The following is a 17,646-nucleotide window of genomic DNA, read 5'->3' on the forward strand; positions in this document are numbered from 1 at the left end:
AGCTGGAAGTTGCCTCTCCCCCAGTAAGTGAAGAGCTTCAGAGCTTTTAAGACCAAACGAAACATTTTGTCTGTCAAAATCTACTTTCCTGTACAATCCACACCATAGATTTTCACCCAACAATTCCCGCTGCAAACTGAAGAATTTTGGTTGATCTGTCACTAGCTTCCAACCAAAACCTGGTTTGACTGGGACCTCCCATGTTGGTGCAGAGATCCAGCCCATCGTGCCCTGCACCCCTCTGCTGATCCCTGTCCCCTGTTTGAGATGAGAGCTGCATCATTTCCTACCCAAGCTGAGAGCCAACCTCTGTTGGGAGGTTAAAGTGAGCTCGAATGTTAAGCAGGACCGCTTGCCTCTTTCCCCTCATACCCCAAATGGAGCAAAAGAAGAGGAGAAGATAGATATAATGGGAGGAGACTGGGATAAGAGATTGGGATGCTGGGACAGAAAACTCTGCAGGAGAAGGTAAGCTGAACACACCAAGAGCAGAGGTGTTATGGTACTATATGGCTTATATGTTAAAATTCCTTAATGGGCTCCTCTTTTTAGGAAAAAAAGAAATCTTATTTCATAGGCTTTCATGATTACAGGCAGCCCCCCCAACCCTACACTGCCACATTTAAAAATACCCCCACAAAACTCAATCTTCTTAATTTGCTTTCTCACAAATTGGAACAAGCTGCACTTTCTAAACAAATATTGTCTGTTTTTTCCCTTCCCAACAACTGAGTTCATGTAACATATTATCTGAACCAAATGGGTTTACAGTTTCCCACTCTTATTCCCTCACCAGTAAGACGACCACAGCAAAGAGAGACCACATTCAATATCAGCGATGCACCTACAGAAGAATGTGAATAAATGCAGTTTACTCCACCTGGAATAAAGATCTTGTGTCTTTCTCCCCATATTTTATTTACAAATAGACCATTTATCAGTACCCGATACAGCCCTGCTTCTCAGGAGTTTACCATACTTCCATTTTGCACCCACATCCCAAGCATTAGCCAGACAAGTGCACTTTTAGGGAAAGGACAGGATTTTTACATGGCCTGATCTCAGAGGACAGGTGTGGGCACACAGGGCTCTGAGACAAACCAATGGTTATCCAGGTACAGCCGCCCTTCAGGCAGCACAGCATTTTGCGTCTTTGCTCTCTCCCTATGTCTGTGGTTGCAAGTTTGTCTAGATACATGAAGAAGAAAGCAAAACAAGGAGAAAAAAATGCTTCACCAAGAAAATGTTATATCAGGAAGGAAAATGATAGAATGTGTCAGTCCTGACCTGATCTTCCTTGAGGTCACACAACATCTTGAGCTTTGTTCTACGTCATCATGCGGTGAAAGAGATCAGTTCTGGTGCTGCTTTCTCCGATTATGTCCATTTCTAAACCCAAAGAAAAAACAAAGAAACAAAAGTAGGGTTATAGTTTGGACTTTGTATTCATAATACAGAAGTTTTAATAAGAGAAAGATGCTCATTCCACTAGAAATGTGATTATCTATCCCTTAAAAACTCCAAAAGAAGCATCCCATGGTCTTTCATAGGCTGCATGCAAAGATCCCAGAGGCTTGATTCTTTCCTCTGACATTCATTCACAGCATACACATCTAGTATAAACTGGATCAACCCTTCACCTGAATCTCTCTCTGCATAGGGAAGAGCTTGGCATTTCCTTCCATAACACACACAAAAGTCTGAGAGCAATGGAATCTGTAGGAAAATAAGGCTGCAACCAATATCCTAGCCAACAAACAGGGGATGCCAATAAAAGACTATATGACTTCTGAGAATAAAAACACATCATCTACCAAAAGGGATGTAAAAGCATATTGGCAAAGACCACACAAGACTAAGACAGCAAATATTGCAAGAGAACAACCCCACCCACAATGCCTCGTCTTGTTCATACCACAGATGTCTGCAGGTGAGAGTGACAAACATACTGTTGTAACTCCGATGATGGAGATTCTCACCCTGTTTTAAAAAACCTTGGATGATAAACATAAAGGCTGGCAAACATCCCATCAGTGACCCCTGCAGAACTCCAACCCCAGGTAGCAGGAGGTTAGAAAAACATCCCTTTACAATCACTGGCTAAGGCTGATCTGATAAACAACCATTACTTTCCACAGTGAAGGTACATGACAAATCCAGAACTGCAGGCTGGTTTGACGATGACTTGATCTGGTCACAAACTGCTGCATCACTTGGGAGAAAAAGGAAGAAAGTAAGAAGGAAAGAAAGAGAGAAAGAGAGAAAAAATGAGAGAATGAGAGAGAGGAAAAAGAAAGAAAGAAAGAAAGAAAGAAAGAAAGAAAGAAAGAAAGAAAGAAAGAAAGAAAGAAAGAAAGAAAGAAAGAAAGAAAGAAAGAAAGAAAGAAAGAAAGAAAGAAAGAAAGAAAGAAAGAAAGAAAGAAAGAAAGGAAGGAAGGAAGGAAGGAAGGAAGGAAGGAAGGAAGGAAGAAAGGAAGGAAGGAAGGAAGGAAGGAAGGAAGGAAGGAAGGAAGGAAGGAAGGAAGGAAGGAAGGAAGGAAGGAAGGAAGGAAGGAAGGAAGAAAGGAAGGAAGGAAGGAAGAAAGGAAGGAAGAAAGGAAGGAAGAAAGAAAGAAAGGAAGAAAGGAAGGAAGGAAGAAAGGAAGGAAGAAAGGAAGGAAGAAAGAAAGAAAGGAAGAAAGGAAGGAAGAAAGGAAGGAAGGAAGGAAGGAAGGAAGGAAGGAAGGAAGGAAGGAAGGAAGGAAGGAAGGAAGGAAGGAAGGAAGGAAGGAAGGAAGGAAGGAAGGAAGAAAGGAAGGAAGGAAGGAAGGAAGGAAGGAAGGAAGGAAGGAAGGAAGGAAGGAAGGAAGGAAGGAAGGAAGGAAGGAAGGAAGGAAGGAAGGAAGGAAGAAAGAAAGAAAGAAAGAAAGAAAGAAAGAAAGAAAGAAAGAAAGAAAGAAAGAAAGAAAGAAAGAAAGAAAGAAAGAAAGAAAGAAAGAAAGAAAGAAAGGAAGGAAGGAAGGAAGGAAGAAGGAAGGAAGGAAGGAAGGAAGAAAGAAAGGAAGGAAGAAAGAAATAAGCCATCAAAAGGGCTAAATATAAAGCAAACAAGAAAAATGTTAAAATAATCTACAGGAAATTAAAGAGCTGCTAAAACTGAAAAATTGAGGGTTGGAGAGTGATGGTCAAAAATGCAAAGCAATGGTCTGGCATATTGGCCACAGGGGGTCACAGCTCAGCAGTATGATGCACAAGAATCATGAGGAGGTATACAGACAAGTGCCCAGTTGCAACAGTAAAATGCCAGCTCTTCTGCTTGTGTTTCCAGATTTGACAATATCTGGAGGAACTGTAGATTTCATTTTTGTCCACCTCTGAAGCTTTCCAGAACAGAACAAACATTGCTTGTTCAGGGTCTGGAGTATGTCTACAGCTCCAGAAATGAAAAGAAATGAAATGGGTCCAGAGCTAAGGGAATAAGATTTCCAAGTTTGCTAGTGGGAGAAGAATTATGAAATTCCAAAATGTAATGCTTCTAAGCTTACTTTTAGGCTGAAACGTGAATTTCAATAATTTCCCATAACAACCAATTACAGGTTATTTTAGAAAAAAAAAATAATCTTTAATTGGATCTTTTGTACAAAAACTCTGTTCCCACAGTAGAGCTTGGTTTATCGAGCGCCAAGTGACTGCTGAACTAAACACGTGGATTATGATGAGAGGTCTGACTCAATAACTTGCCAAAGCTGATCGTATTAGCACGATTCTTTCACACACTGCGGACCCCAGGCACGGCCTCAAATGTTCGCAAAGAGACCCAGCACCTGGGGACAGCTCACACAGAGCCATTCACACGGACACAGCTTCTTTTCTCCTGATGGAGACACCAGGCCTCTGCTAATCCTCCACCATCCAGCGTGGCTCTCTGAGTCACTCCTGATTTACACGGGCGCATCTTTGGCCAAGAAACATCATGACCGTGCAGTGTAATGGAACGAATCTGGCCAGAGGTAACTGAATAAAACATGACTTCAGACAGAGTCCCTCTTGGCTTTGCACTGTCACGCAGCCAAGGCTACAGCCTGTAGCTGCATGAGGTGCATAGCTGAGATAAACAACCACTGGTGACACTCTAGGCCAGCTGAGGTAATAAATGAACATTGACCTCCATCACTATCTCAGATGAGTGGAAAATATTGGCTCAGTTGGCAACAAGTTTCCACGAGCTGACTTAGGATAACAGCCCATGCCCTGCCTTTTCTGTGTTTTCCATCAGATTTTTGAATAGCTTTTTGTTCCAGAAAACCTTTAAGCCACGTAACGTGCACAGAGCTCCAAGCCAGCCAAGCCAGAGCTCGGGTCAGGAATGCTCTGACCTTGATACAGGGCAGATAAGGTGGCTGGAGATTACTATTATTTGTTCCATGCCAAAACTAATCCTTCATGCTGTGCTTGCAAGGCAGGAACTTGGTGATAAGCAATGTTTACGTGAAGTGCAAAAGGCTTTAATGTGAGGGCACAGCCAGTGATTGGCACCTTTGTCTGATCCAGCACAGATGAGCTCCAGTGAGCTGGGAGGAATCGCTGCAAGACAGCTTGCCAAGAGGGGCACGATGTGCTCTCTGATGCTGTGGAAAGCCCAGCACGTGGATTTCCTGTTGATACCTGCTCTGGCACTCGGCAGCTGCAAAGCGATCAGTCACAGGCAAACTGCCCCCAGCCTGCAAAACAGGAGGTTAAACAGGTGGAGAGCTCAGCGAGGAGACAGGTGCACATGCACAAAAAGGGGAAAAAACACGCTGGAGGGTAAGGAGGGGAGCTCTGTTTGCCTCCCGCCAGAAACCTGCATGTCTCTGAAACCAAACCAAGCCAGGAATTACTTTTCCACGCTGCAGTCTGATCTGCCTCTTTTCCTTTTTAGCCTCTCTTCCTCAAACCAGACACCAACTGCTGAAACACCAGCTTAGCCTAGACAAGCCTCCTGAGAAGTCACGCTGTCCCCCTGCCCTAAATGCCAAGCAGGACTGTGCAGAAGGGACATGCATGCTCTGCTGATGCTCACCTGCTGCACGTATTGAGGTCTGCAAGCCAGGCAGTGGAAGAGTAAGGCCATTCAGAAGCAGCCAGACCTAGCTGGAGGGGTAAAAAGGCAGCCCATATCAAGAGAGCTGCAAAATGGTGTACCAGACGCTGCAATATCAATGTGAGTAGTCCTGTACAAAGAGGCCTTTGAGATGAAAGAACCAGGGTAGAGAATTACTCAAACCTGGACCAAAGTGTCTTTCCAATTCCCAGGCAGCCCTTCAGATATTAAAAATGGATGGGGTTTGCCTACAGGCTCATGGATTAGATGAGAGTTTCACTACATGGATAAGTTCAAGGACTACCTGGCCATATGCTCATACCTGCTCTGTGTAAAGCATTTATGCTACAGCGGTTGCCTAAACTGGATTCTGTGCCTGCCTTTTCTAAAATCTGTCAAGGATGGGAACATTTCCTGCAGATCGGGGCTTTCTTCTCATTCTGAAACCACAGAAACACAAATGTGAGCTTCCTTGGCACAGTTTCTTGGTTTGCCTCGCAGGAGATGGAGTAACCAAAGCAAATGAATCAGGAGCAAGATGAGTAAGTACATATCTATCCAGTTGAAAGCCATCTTAGAAAGCTGTTGGAGGGCAAAAAAGTACATTCTCCTGTATTGAATCAGGACATTACAACTACAAAGTGTTCCAAGCTAAACACATCCAAAAACTGTTTGACTCATGTTTCACATTTAATTCTATATCTCCGAAAAAGTTTACAAAAGCAAAGCTCGTCTGGACTAAACAACTGAACTGAATGAGGCACGTGACATTAGCTCAGGCTTCTCTGGCCAGCTTTCTAAATGAAGTGTTTGGAAATAAGAGAAACACATAGATTTGGGAGTGGGATGGATAAGAGATTTAGTTTCGCCTTTTATAACAGAGTCCTGTGTAAATCCAAAGGAGCCTGCAAAGTTTCAACAAGACATGCATTAAAAGCAGCAGCAGCTCTGTCCACATATAATAGAATTATTAAAAGCAAGGCAAAAGAGAAAGATTCAGCTCATTGCTGGAGGGCTGCCCAAAAGCCCACAGCTGTGATGTAGTGTTTGGACTTGAATCGTGTTAACAGGGCAATATAAATCTGCAGAGAGCAAGACAAAGTCTAAAGAGAGCAGACCTAGCCAAGAAGCCCCAAAACCTGGTCAGATTCAAGTGGTAGGTAGTTCAAAAGGGAAGTACTCAAAAACCTATTTCTATATAGTATAACGCTGGCTGTGCTCATAGTTTATTCCGAAGGTCACACACACTTCATGGTACCAGGGGAGCAAAATTTGAGTAATCAAGAGAATGGCATAGCAAAGTGCACTATAAAGACTTCATTTCCCTCACAGGTTCTACAAGGGGCAGTTCAGCTATTGGCAGTGATGATGTTATTTCTAATGTAAATATTTCACTTTCAGCACAGCTGAACTGGGAGGGATTATAGCAAGTAATGAATGAACCTCCAAATACCTCTCCAAGCCAAAAAAACAAGTGATGGCATGCAGAACTGAATCCTTCCAATCATGGAGAAAGAGATGGAGAGGATTTTGCATGACTTTTAGTAATTGCTACTTCCAAAACTGCCAGTGATGCCTTTTCCCACCCCTCTGTGGTCAAGGCAATTATTCTTCCAGGTTCTCACTCTTGGCCTGCACCTTCATTGTCAAGTCAATGGAGGAATGACAACATCCACCAGCTGCCTGGACAGTATCCAGCCTGGATTATTACAATGAGCTTGCATGAGAAACAGGATTAGAAAAGCAGTGAAAGTCTACTGATAAAGCTGCCCCATTTGTTTTGATTCAAGATATTAAGGTTGTTCAGTAAATACCTTGATACATGGGAGACTTCCCTGCACCCTGAACAGCTCCGTGGCATTTGATTAGCTTCTGCTTTATTGCAAAATCTGATAGCTGGGGGGTGATAGCTAGGTCAGATTCAGTGAAGGTTTTCTAGGTTTAGTATCTGTATTATTTTTTCCTTGGTGTACAAAGTATTCCTAGACATGATGGGGAAGGAAAGTGCTTTGTGTGGGATCTCTCTGTTTAATTTGTGGCATATCATAATGTTCCTGTTCCTTGTAACAACATAAGCTAGTATTTATACTCCCTTAAATAAGGTTGAACCAGATGGGTTTGCATATTCACAAGTCTAGCAATGAAATATTCATTGTCGTAATTGCTTATATCACATCCATTTTGGTAAAAAGCTCTCCGGAGTATTCTTAGAAAAACTAAAAAGACCACCCTGCGCTGAAAATGCAGGGGAACGTTTGCGCACACTAATTTCAGCTTGACGAATTTATGAATGAAATGGTGCAGCGTGACTGTTCATCCTCGAGTATGCAGAGAAGAGCAGAGAACATCCCCAGTGAGCAAGGAGTTTCCTTTAGAGCCGCAGGTCGACCTGTCCACTGAGTTCGTAAAGGATCCGTCCAAAAGAATAACCAATACTGCTCGCATCGGCAGAGAAGGGCACGCTAAAAGCTCTGAGACAGAAGGGCCACTTCAGGAAGGTGACAAATGGCAGAGTAGCAGGCAATGCAGTCTTACTTGCTATCATTATCATAATATGCCTGCCTCCCTGGCCTGCTTCAATAACTTCTGTGGTTTCGCTGATATCACGCACAGGCAGACCCTCAACTTGGGAACTACTCTTGTCTGTTCTCTTCTTCTGCCTTGTTCTTATTTGTTTGCAAGCCCTTAGGAAAACGAATTCCGAGGAAAATCTGGACAGTCAGATGTGGAGAAAAGAAGATAGGCAGGAGAAGCCCATTTCGAAGAAAACCAAAGACGGTGCTTGGCTGACCCAAAACCCTGGGGTAGGAATCTGCCAGGGCTCGCAGTTACAGGCCATTTTTGTGAGAGAGCAGGGAGATTTTCTGCTGTCTTCTGAAGCTAGGAGTTTTATGATCTGGAGGATCCTGTGATTGATGTGGGGTTTGTTCCGATGGAAGAAAAAGAAAATAATCTTTGGCTTCAGCCTTGTTTTTGGACATGAGGCTGGTGAAAAACTGAAGCAGTGATCACAAACTGTTCCCTGTTCTGAGAGGAATAATGAGTGTAAAAAACACAATCCCAAGTGCCAAGCAAAATGGCTAAGGTTAACATTATTTGTCATTACAAATGCAGAAAGAATACCAGCTGCCAGAAGCTCTGTGCAAGGATGTGAAATCCATATTTCTTGTACCTTTTTCTGTTTTGACAACTAGAAATAATATTTTTTAATTGCTAGATCAACCTAAAAAGTTATGGCAATGAAACCTTAAAGGGATTCGCAGTCAGAATGACCAGCGCAGAGGCAGGGATTTGTCTGCAGCTCCTCACACCAGCTTTGACCATCCCTGCGGATCCTGGGCCAGGTCCTGACCTCACTCAGATCCCTGGAAATCCAAGCCATTTCAGTGGGGCCGTGGGGCTGTGAGATCAGGATTTGGCTGGTTACGCTGGCTGAGCTGTGGCAGGTGGGCACTTGCCAAAGAACTTTGTAATGGGTCGTGTAAACACCAGGGCTGCTCACAACAATTATGTAACCTGCAGTTACACAGCTTTATAGAAGGGCTTACAAAAGGCAATGGTCTCCATGGTTCTCCGTCTCCACCCTTGTGCCATCACAGATCATCACACAGATCCTGCACTAGGTACACCCCTTCTGAGCACAGGTGGTGCTGCTTTGGAAATCACAGATGAGAACTCCATCTCCTTGCCCAAAGAGCAGTGCAATAGTAATTAGTGTTATTAGTGCAATAATAAGGAGCAAGCCCGGAGTGAAGCAGCTCTCCTGATGACACACTCAATTCTCTCCCTTTCCAACTCCTCACCTCACGTCTACGTCTCTCTCCTGGCCAGGAAGGAGATGCCTGGTTTGGGAAGAGTGCTCAGCTCTGGACTGTCTAGGGTCAGCTCAGCTCAGCCCAAGACAGCAACTTTCTTCTTAGGTTTATGACCCCTTAAGTCAAGGTGATAACCAACCCTAAGAGAGGCCAGAATTCAGACAAACAGTGCTTTACTCTGAGAGAAAACTGTCCACAATGCTTAAAGTTTTGTCTTGCTCCTCACCATTTGGCATACTTCAAGGAACATGACCATCTTGTAATATACTAAAAGATTTATTTCTAATATGAAACCCATATTTAGCATTGGTTTGGCAGTGATAGGAAGGAAACCACAGACAGCTGGCAAAGATTAAGTGTTAGTTGCTTGATAAACCTGGAGTTGCTAAGACTTCCAACTTTCCTACTGAATCTGCTGCCATCCAGAGCCAAATGCTTGAGAAGGGTGCCTTTGGATGGGCAGCGTTTTGTTCTTCACATCTGAGCTGCATGGATACCAACAAGAGATGCATGTCTCTCTGAAACAGATGTATTTCTATTAAAAAGAAGGAAAAAAAAAAACGCTATAGTTTCTCTAACATTCTCATTGTCAGGCTCTTGGTAACAGATTTAGCTTCATCAGACATACACTTCTTAATCCATTTAGACATAAATATTGCAAACACAGTAGCTCACTGTTTCCTGGAATGATTTCGCTGTCTTGAACTTCCACTATTTGAAAAACGAAAATTGGGACTCTTTTCCCACTGAATGTCAAAAGCTGTTTACTGACCAGCATTCCACTACGCTCTCAGGGAAGTGCAAGGGATTCAGGTTCATGATGCTGCCACCTGAATGTTTGTGGTGCTAAATTTGAGTTAGATAGCCCAAATTACCAAATTCACTTCCAATGACTCACCGAAATCTTTCAGCTTTAAAATCCTATTTGCCTAATAGTTGTGCTAGTAAAATGCTGGCACCCAAATCTTTCCACAAAGCTAACATGAGAGGCTTTTGAACACAGGCCAACCCAAATTCATTGTGGAATTTGAAATAATATCCATAAGGATTTTTTCCAATTTGCTCAGTTCTAGTCACCATTTCTTACTAACACATCATCTGACTTGAAGCAGAAACGAAGACTCTTTAAAATGTCTTGCAATTATTCATTTATGAAGTGTGGGACAGAACAGTGAAAATTGAGATTGCCTTAAAAATGTCACTGCAGGTGTCTTGACGATCTTCATTCCCTACCATGTATCCCCAGCAAAGGCTTGTGCTGTCACCCCAGCTCCATGAAGAATTGCCTCCTCAGCCTTGGGACTTCCAAGCATCCAAGCTTCAGGACACTTTCTCCTTCTACAACTCCCCAGAAAATCATTTGGTTTAAAGAATACCAAAAAAACAATACCAACCACATTCTTAAGTCTGGCCTTTTGTTTTATATAGCTCACAGGGCTTGTAGTTTAAGCTGTAATTTAAAAATCCCTGTAAGTTTGAGAACAACAAACTTTTACTTCCAAAAGCCAAAAATGCCACGGAATCACTTGATCCCAGGAGAGGGTGCTTTAAGGAAAACAGCTCCCTAAGCGGAAAAGGAGACCCTAGCAATAGTACTGAAGTGCAACCATGACATTTCGTAATTGGGACTTTATGTGCCTTTCTCCATTTAAGTGACAAAGCAGATTTACTGCATCCGAAGTCACTTTAGCAGCCGACTGCCACCAAGCAAACATGACTGAACAAAATCCATCTTAAGAGACGTGGGAGGTTCCTAACAGAGCATATTGTTTGCTTGTCATGGGAGAAACACTTCAGAAAACAGGCTTATATTTAGCAAGTAATCTTGGATTTCACAGCTCTAAATGCAATTATATGCCAGATTTTTGACATCTAACCTTCCATTAAACTTCAGACACTACTAGCGTCATATGCCGAACTGCCTTTCAAACTAACCCTTGAAAAAATGACTGCCACTAAACAAACAGCTTGCTTTTCCTGGCCACATTTCAAGTGGTTCCCATGAGAATGGAGATGCTTTGGGTTCATCCACAGCAGCTCATCTTCTCCGAAGGCCAGTGAGGAATTTTCCACACAGCACCAGTTTTGCACAGGAATCTACAGAAGGAAAATGAACTGAATGGACTGCTAGTTGTAAAGCTTTCAGACCAGCTCCAGGTAGGCTCAGGAGGAAAGCAGATGTGACCGAACCTCATGGCTCAGGGATTTGGTGCCTCCGACAGTGCTAGGTCCCTGCATGTTTGGCGTGCCTGATTTCAGTGAGCAGAGAAGATTTCGCCTCCAGCAGCTGCCAAGACAGATGCAGCTAGCCAAATGAGGTTGGTCCGTGGGCATCCGTCGTTGAGGTGCTTTTCCAACACAAAAAAATGTTCCTGTATTCTCTTGCAAACACTTCAGCCTTTGGCTCACTTCCCCACACACACTGCTCAGATGCCACTAAATTAGAAGGGAAAAATATAACTTGGAGAGCACATATAACAGAGGTAAAGAGATTAAGGAGTTTATCTGTCAACACTGGAGCCCAGATGCTTTAAAGTAGGACAAAAACCAGGAGATTGCGAGAGATGTTAATTATAAGCTCTTTTCTTCCCTTTAAAATTTAATTTAATAATATTTGTTAAAATTCCTTACTTTTCCTGTAGATTTTGGAGAGGGTTTAAAAAAAATACAGCACAGATTTCAAACTAAACCTCAGTGCTTGCACAGGCCCAAGGAGGCTGGAGCCTGCTTCTCATGGTACTCACTTCCAGATTTACTTTGCACATCCAGTGCTCAGAGAGCAGAATTTTACAGAAATTTCTGTGTACGACTTCACTAGTACCAGAGCTTGGTCTCAGAAAGAAATTGAATTCCACTACTTTTCATCCTTGTCTCTCAATGTCCATCCCTCACCTACTTCTAGGAGCACCAAAATGATTCAGACAAGTTCCCCTCTTTTCTAGCACTCAATGGAGCATTTCACAGTTCACCTTGAATAATAATTGGCTCAAAACCAAGGGATCCAGCACAATAATTCAACTGAGACCAGATATTTTGATAGAGCAGTCATTAATGCTGTAAAAATACGATGCTACCTTCATCATTTAATGACCATGAACAAAACAGTTGAGATGTTAATGATTTTTTTTCATTGTAATGATTTTTTTTTTTTTTAAACGAGCCAATTTTATTTCCTAACTCTAGATCTCAGTGTTAGTCTTCAAATGTGGGATGTGTAAAGAGAGACAAAGCTGTCTTGTGGTACCACTCTGTAGAGATGGACTATATGGAGGACAACATAAACCTTCCCTATGGACCCAGGTCTAGAAAAACGTTTTTTTTGTTTTTTTTCCTGCATGATTTTCAAAAGGGTTTTAGATTTCTACACAGATAAGTCAAGACTGTCACCCAGTCGAGAACACTGAGATGGCTTAACGCTGTCAGTACAGCCTGTTGCTGATGGGATGGCCTAACACAGCACTTGTTGCACAGTTCATTGGGTCAACATTGTATGAGGCTTCATAAACAGAGTGGTTCCTGCTGCCTGTAGCCCCAGTAATGGTTTATTTTATACAATTCAGCAATCATTATTAGGTAAGGTCTCACCACATTCCTCCACTAAGGGATAAAAAACACTTACCTGAATTAGGGACATATTTCTTCACAAGTTTAATATAAATCCTGTTGGCTCTATTAGCTGTTACAGAAACACGTTTCATTTTAGTATGTTTTTTGGCTCAAATGACCCTTTTCTTTCCAACTTTAGTGCCTTCCTGTCCTCACTTTATCGAACGAATAAAAATATTTCCTAAAATATGCTATTATTGTATCTTTAAAAAATAATAAATTTTTAAAGCTATTAAAATTCTTGGAAAATTTAACTGTATTCTCAGTCCTTTCCTCTTACTTTTGGATTTCCTTCCTGGTCCAATATTCTTTCCCATAATCCAGGCAACTTTACGCCTATTCTTGGGCATGGAAAGTTCCAAGACTCCGTATCATTGTCAGCAAAGATCCATGCCTGAGGTCCTCAGAAGCTAGCCAGCAGCAGTGATGAAAGATGCCTACAGAGACTCCCCAGTGTAGAGCGTCTACATTGGAAGAAGGGCCTATAAAAATGTACCTACACCTGAAGACATCTGCAGAAAGATGTGCTCTGCAAGGATGCTCTGACAGTAAAACACCTCTCGTTCTAGAGTATTTGTGTCAGCTCACATGTGGACCACACTGCTAACCTCTTACAGAATGATTCCCATTAGCTGATGGTAACATTAAGACCAACAGGACTTACCAACGAGTCATGAGTAGTTCATAGGTCTTTATGAATTCAGGATTCATCCTCCCATAGAAATGTTCCATTTATAGAAGACATCAGTTTCTCTTCTTAATGACAATTCAGAGTAATTCTGTAACATCCCTCACATGTCTCTTAATGGAGTACCTTTAACTGGGCCAAAATCCCTCTTCCTTTGCTGTAAAGACAGCTGACATCTTGAGTTCATATGAGACACACTGTGCTTTCCCTGGCATACTCCTAGGCTTTACTTCATTATTTTATATTTATGCAACAGAAAAAAAAAAAAAAAAAAAAAAAAAAAAAAAAAAAAAAAAAAAAAAAAAAAAAGCTTATGCCATATGGACATGTTTGGTGTTGGGAAAAGCAACCAAGCTCTGTTGAAACCAATGGAGTCAAACTGGCATAAACTATTGTGTGCAAAGTTGCAGAGCAGTCATATGAACTCATAGTGAAGGCTGAAAGCTGAGCAACTAAACTGCTTTACGAGAAGTTTTGGATGGAGTACAAACACCCCTTTATGCGCTCTCATGCCTGATAAATCATTAGTTGGGGCAGCCTTTCACACGTGTACCACCGGAATGAATCTCAGTTTTTAAATCTACTGTTATTACAAAACACGACAATCCTTCTTGCCATCCCTAAACATGTCCATATGCTACAACGATTTCAAATTGAAGTGAAATAAGATCTTTGTAAAACTGCTACATCTCAGCCTTGCTCACTCTGTAAACTGTGACAAGTTAAAGCCATCTCAACACGGGAAATTGCTGTGATATTGTCAGAGCAGGGGTCAAATTTACCTTTCACATATTTGGTCTGTTGTAACTCGTTTGCTGTTCAAGGATCAGCTGTAGTCTGAGAAGATGCCAATGCCCACTTAGGACGTGGAATACATCCAAGCTTCTATGCACACTCCAGGCATGAAGGACAGCAGTGCAGGACCATGTCTCTGATGCCCACATGAAGAGAAAAGAGAGCCATTCTTCTCAAGAGCTGACAACAGAATGGGAAATAGGAGGATCTGTGTCTTTGAAAATGATGCCCCACGTTCAAGTCAAATCAGTACACTGGCTCCAGCCTTTTCTACCAGATGCATTAAAACAAACAAACAACAAAAAAACCTGGAACATTGTCCCCCGGACAAAGAACATCCTGTGAGTTGGAGCCACAGCACATCTGGGGGCCTGATGTTGCTGCTGAGTAATGCATGACCTGGGGACACTGTCATTTTGTGCTTAACAAGTCTCCAGAGGGAGAGCTGACATTTGAAAGAGACAAAAAAGCTTCTTCATGTGATGCCAGTGCATCCTCTCCCGTTTCACTGGAAAGTGTGGGAGCATGTGAACGACACAGACATGAGCTCATGTAGCTACAGTGATGTGAGCCACAGCCTCTCAGTCTCAATGCCACTATTGAAAACTGTTTGCCAGGGCATGCGGCGTCCCACAGCACCTTTTATTTTCTATTTCTGTTCTGCCCGGTTTTCCATCAAGATTTTGGGTTGAAAATTCAGTCAGGGTCAAGGGACAATCAGAGAAGGTTCACAATCACTGCTTGGGAAGGTGTTTGATTAGTCCACTTCTTCAGCAATAATTTCCCTATAAGCTAGTCTTTATAATCCACTACCCAAATGGTCTACCATGCATGTAGATCTGGAATTCAAAAGGCATAAAGTCAATAAGATTTGCTTGAAATTTCAAAGGCCAACTACTTGCCATTGTGTTATACGGTGATCTAGATTTATAAATAAGTTGCGGAGATTCCCCAACTCACAAGCAGTTCATGTCCCTTGAAGTTGGACATGGAAAAAGAGCATGAAAAAGTCTGGAGGGCAAGGTAATTACCTTATTGATGGGAGTGTAGCATGTGTGGTGAGATGAGGGCAACAGGTCTGATTGAGAAGGTTTTTGACCTCTTGATGCAGCAAGGTAACAGAGTAGAATAAGCTGTCTGAGGCTCAGAACAGAACAGGACTGCCCACACAATGTGTAGGGGCAGGCACACAAATACCCTGTGGTGATGACACATTAACACTGTAATTCCCTCACATCTTTTCCTTACAATCATCCTCAGTATCTTCGGGCACGTTCTAGATCACTGAAATGATTCTTTCCATCTCTGGATGGTGGAAAATTCCCAACCATTTTTTTTGTATCTAGACTTTGGCAGAGCTGCTTACAGTTTGTGGCATCCACGTACAGTGACCTAACTCCCATAATGACCTCTTCGTGAAGGCTGCCTTGGTTGGCTACTTGAGGAAGCGATAAACTTTCTGGAGGAGAAAACAGCCCTTAAACCCAGCTAAAGTTGTTTACTGTCCAGTTGTTATACTTCCAGACGAAGTACTGGTAAGAAGAGCTTTCACTTTTTAACAGGAAACATCTTCTCAACATGGCTCTTATAAATTAAACCACATCACTCTTTCGAAAGACAACAAAGGAACTGCATGCATGATTGATGAAATATCCTAAACAGAGAGGGAAACATAACAAATGCATGGGCAGATCATGTGCAACGTGCACCAGCACAAGGCCTGCCAAGCAGCACAGACACTTAGAACTCAACAGTGAATATCTGCTTACTTACATTTATTTTAATTGAAAATAAAGAAACCCGGTGACAAGTTTTAAGGTACCAATGCAGACGTTTTCAAGTGTTGCACAGATGGTGACAGGCTACTTATTACTTGGTGCAAAGCAATAGAGCTCTCCAGATCAGACTGCACACACCAGCCGAGGAAGTGAGCCATTGCTTTGGGTACAAACCTCGTTTTGAGGAGCTGGTCAGGTTTCAGCAGTGCTATGCAGACTCCCTCTGGCTCACTGGGAAGCCAGCCGCCAGCCCGTGTGTCACAGCAAAAGCTGTGAGTTTGTTTTTTTTTTCTGAGCGAGGGTGGGAGGCTGCCAATCTTAAAAAGATCGTTTTTGTTATTTGCAAACACACAAAAAAATTGCTCTAGGCTCACTGGACATGCCAAAGCCTTGATCAAAATCACGTCCCTTTCATGGGGACAAAACATGTGTTCGCATTATTGCAAAAAGAAACAAGGGGGCATGGCAGGGAAAGGGGAGGGAATCTTTTTATGTTGGTTTAGCATGAAAATGCCATGCATGGCTGCCAGTTGTTTATCAGCTTTTCCAGATCAACAATATGTTCTTTCTTAAGGCCTTTCATTAAAGAGCTTTCTGTCAATCTAACTTGTATTAAATAACGAAAACCAAATGGGAAACAGTCTCAGGCTCTGGGCCTTCACATGACTCTGCTGTTTAAAGAGTTTTTTTTTGGTCGCCACCTCACAGCAAGAGGACTCTGGAGGATCTAATTCATAAATACTCTCTGCCGATGCTTTGGGATACTTCCCCCATGATCCCTTTTGGGTTTTTTGGCTGTGACAGAGGAAGGAGTGTGCTTGCTCCTGGGTCAGCCATCTCCTCGTCTCCACTGGGTGCTCCTCCTGTTGGGCCCCTCTTTGCACTGTGTGTCCAAAAGAGAACAAAAACTCAAAGCAGCATAGCAGGGGGGAACATCCAGTCATGCAAAGAAAATCTGATACTGGCAGAAGAGGGACCAGGGGTCAGAGAGAGGGATCAGGGATCCTCCATTGGGGCTGGGGGGGATCAGCTAAGCAAAGAACAGCAAGGTGGCCTTATCTAACAAAGAGCATCTCCACCTTCAGCTTTAAAAGATCTCCTGTGAACAAATGCCACAAAGACAGCGGTTTGCACAGGAAGAAGAGTGAATCAAAACACCTCTTCAACAACCCTCTCTCTGCTCCAATGAGGGGGGGAAAAATGCAAATACAAACACACAGGATGTATCCAAATTGGCGGCAGGAGGGAGAAAGCGCACAGGGTATCAGCTGGTGTAGCTATAATTACAGGGACTCTGTCAATCATTAAGGCAAAGTAACTGGTATTCCTTCCTGCCGAGCCGAATTCTCACACACACTGTGGCACGTCTTTCCAGATGGATGAGCCCTGAATTGCCACAGGCAAAGGAAACCATCCACTCTGTTAAACTAACGCTGAGATGGAGCAGGATAAGGCTGTGAGGGGCTGGCATTTGGAGTGACAACGATCAGGAGAGAAAAAAAAAAAAAAAAAAAAAAAAAAAAAAAAAAAAAACAGGGAAAGTCATCAGTCATCTCTATTTCTCTCAAACATCCTCTTCCAGGTGGTCCCAAGCCTTAGGCATTTTTATAATTTAAGGGTCACTGGTGTGCATTCTCTCCCACTAGCCAGCATTCCAGCAGGGGCTTCACCTGATAACAGCCACAGATAAGCAAGGGGAAGAAGCTTTATGTCCTGCCAACACCTGCTTTGCACAGGATGCTGTTAGAGATCCAGGTGGGGCTGATGCACCAGGTGCATCTCTCCGCCAAACCTGCCCCAGTGTGTTCTGCCTGGTCAGCCTTCCAGGACAGCAACTACTTTTCTCATTCTTAAAGCATTTTTTGTTTATATATATAAATAATCAAAGAGTCAGAGAATGGT

Source organism: Aythya fuligula, chromosome 8, assembly GCF_009819795.1.
Source record: "Aythya fuligula isolate bAytFul2 chromosome 8, bAytFul2.pri, whole genome shotgun sequence".
Taxonomy (NCBI): Eukaryota; Metazoa; Chordata; class Aves; order Anseriformes; family Anatidae; genus Aythya; species Aythya fuligula.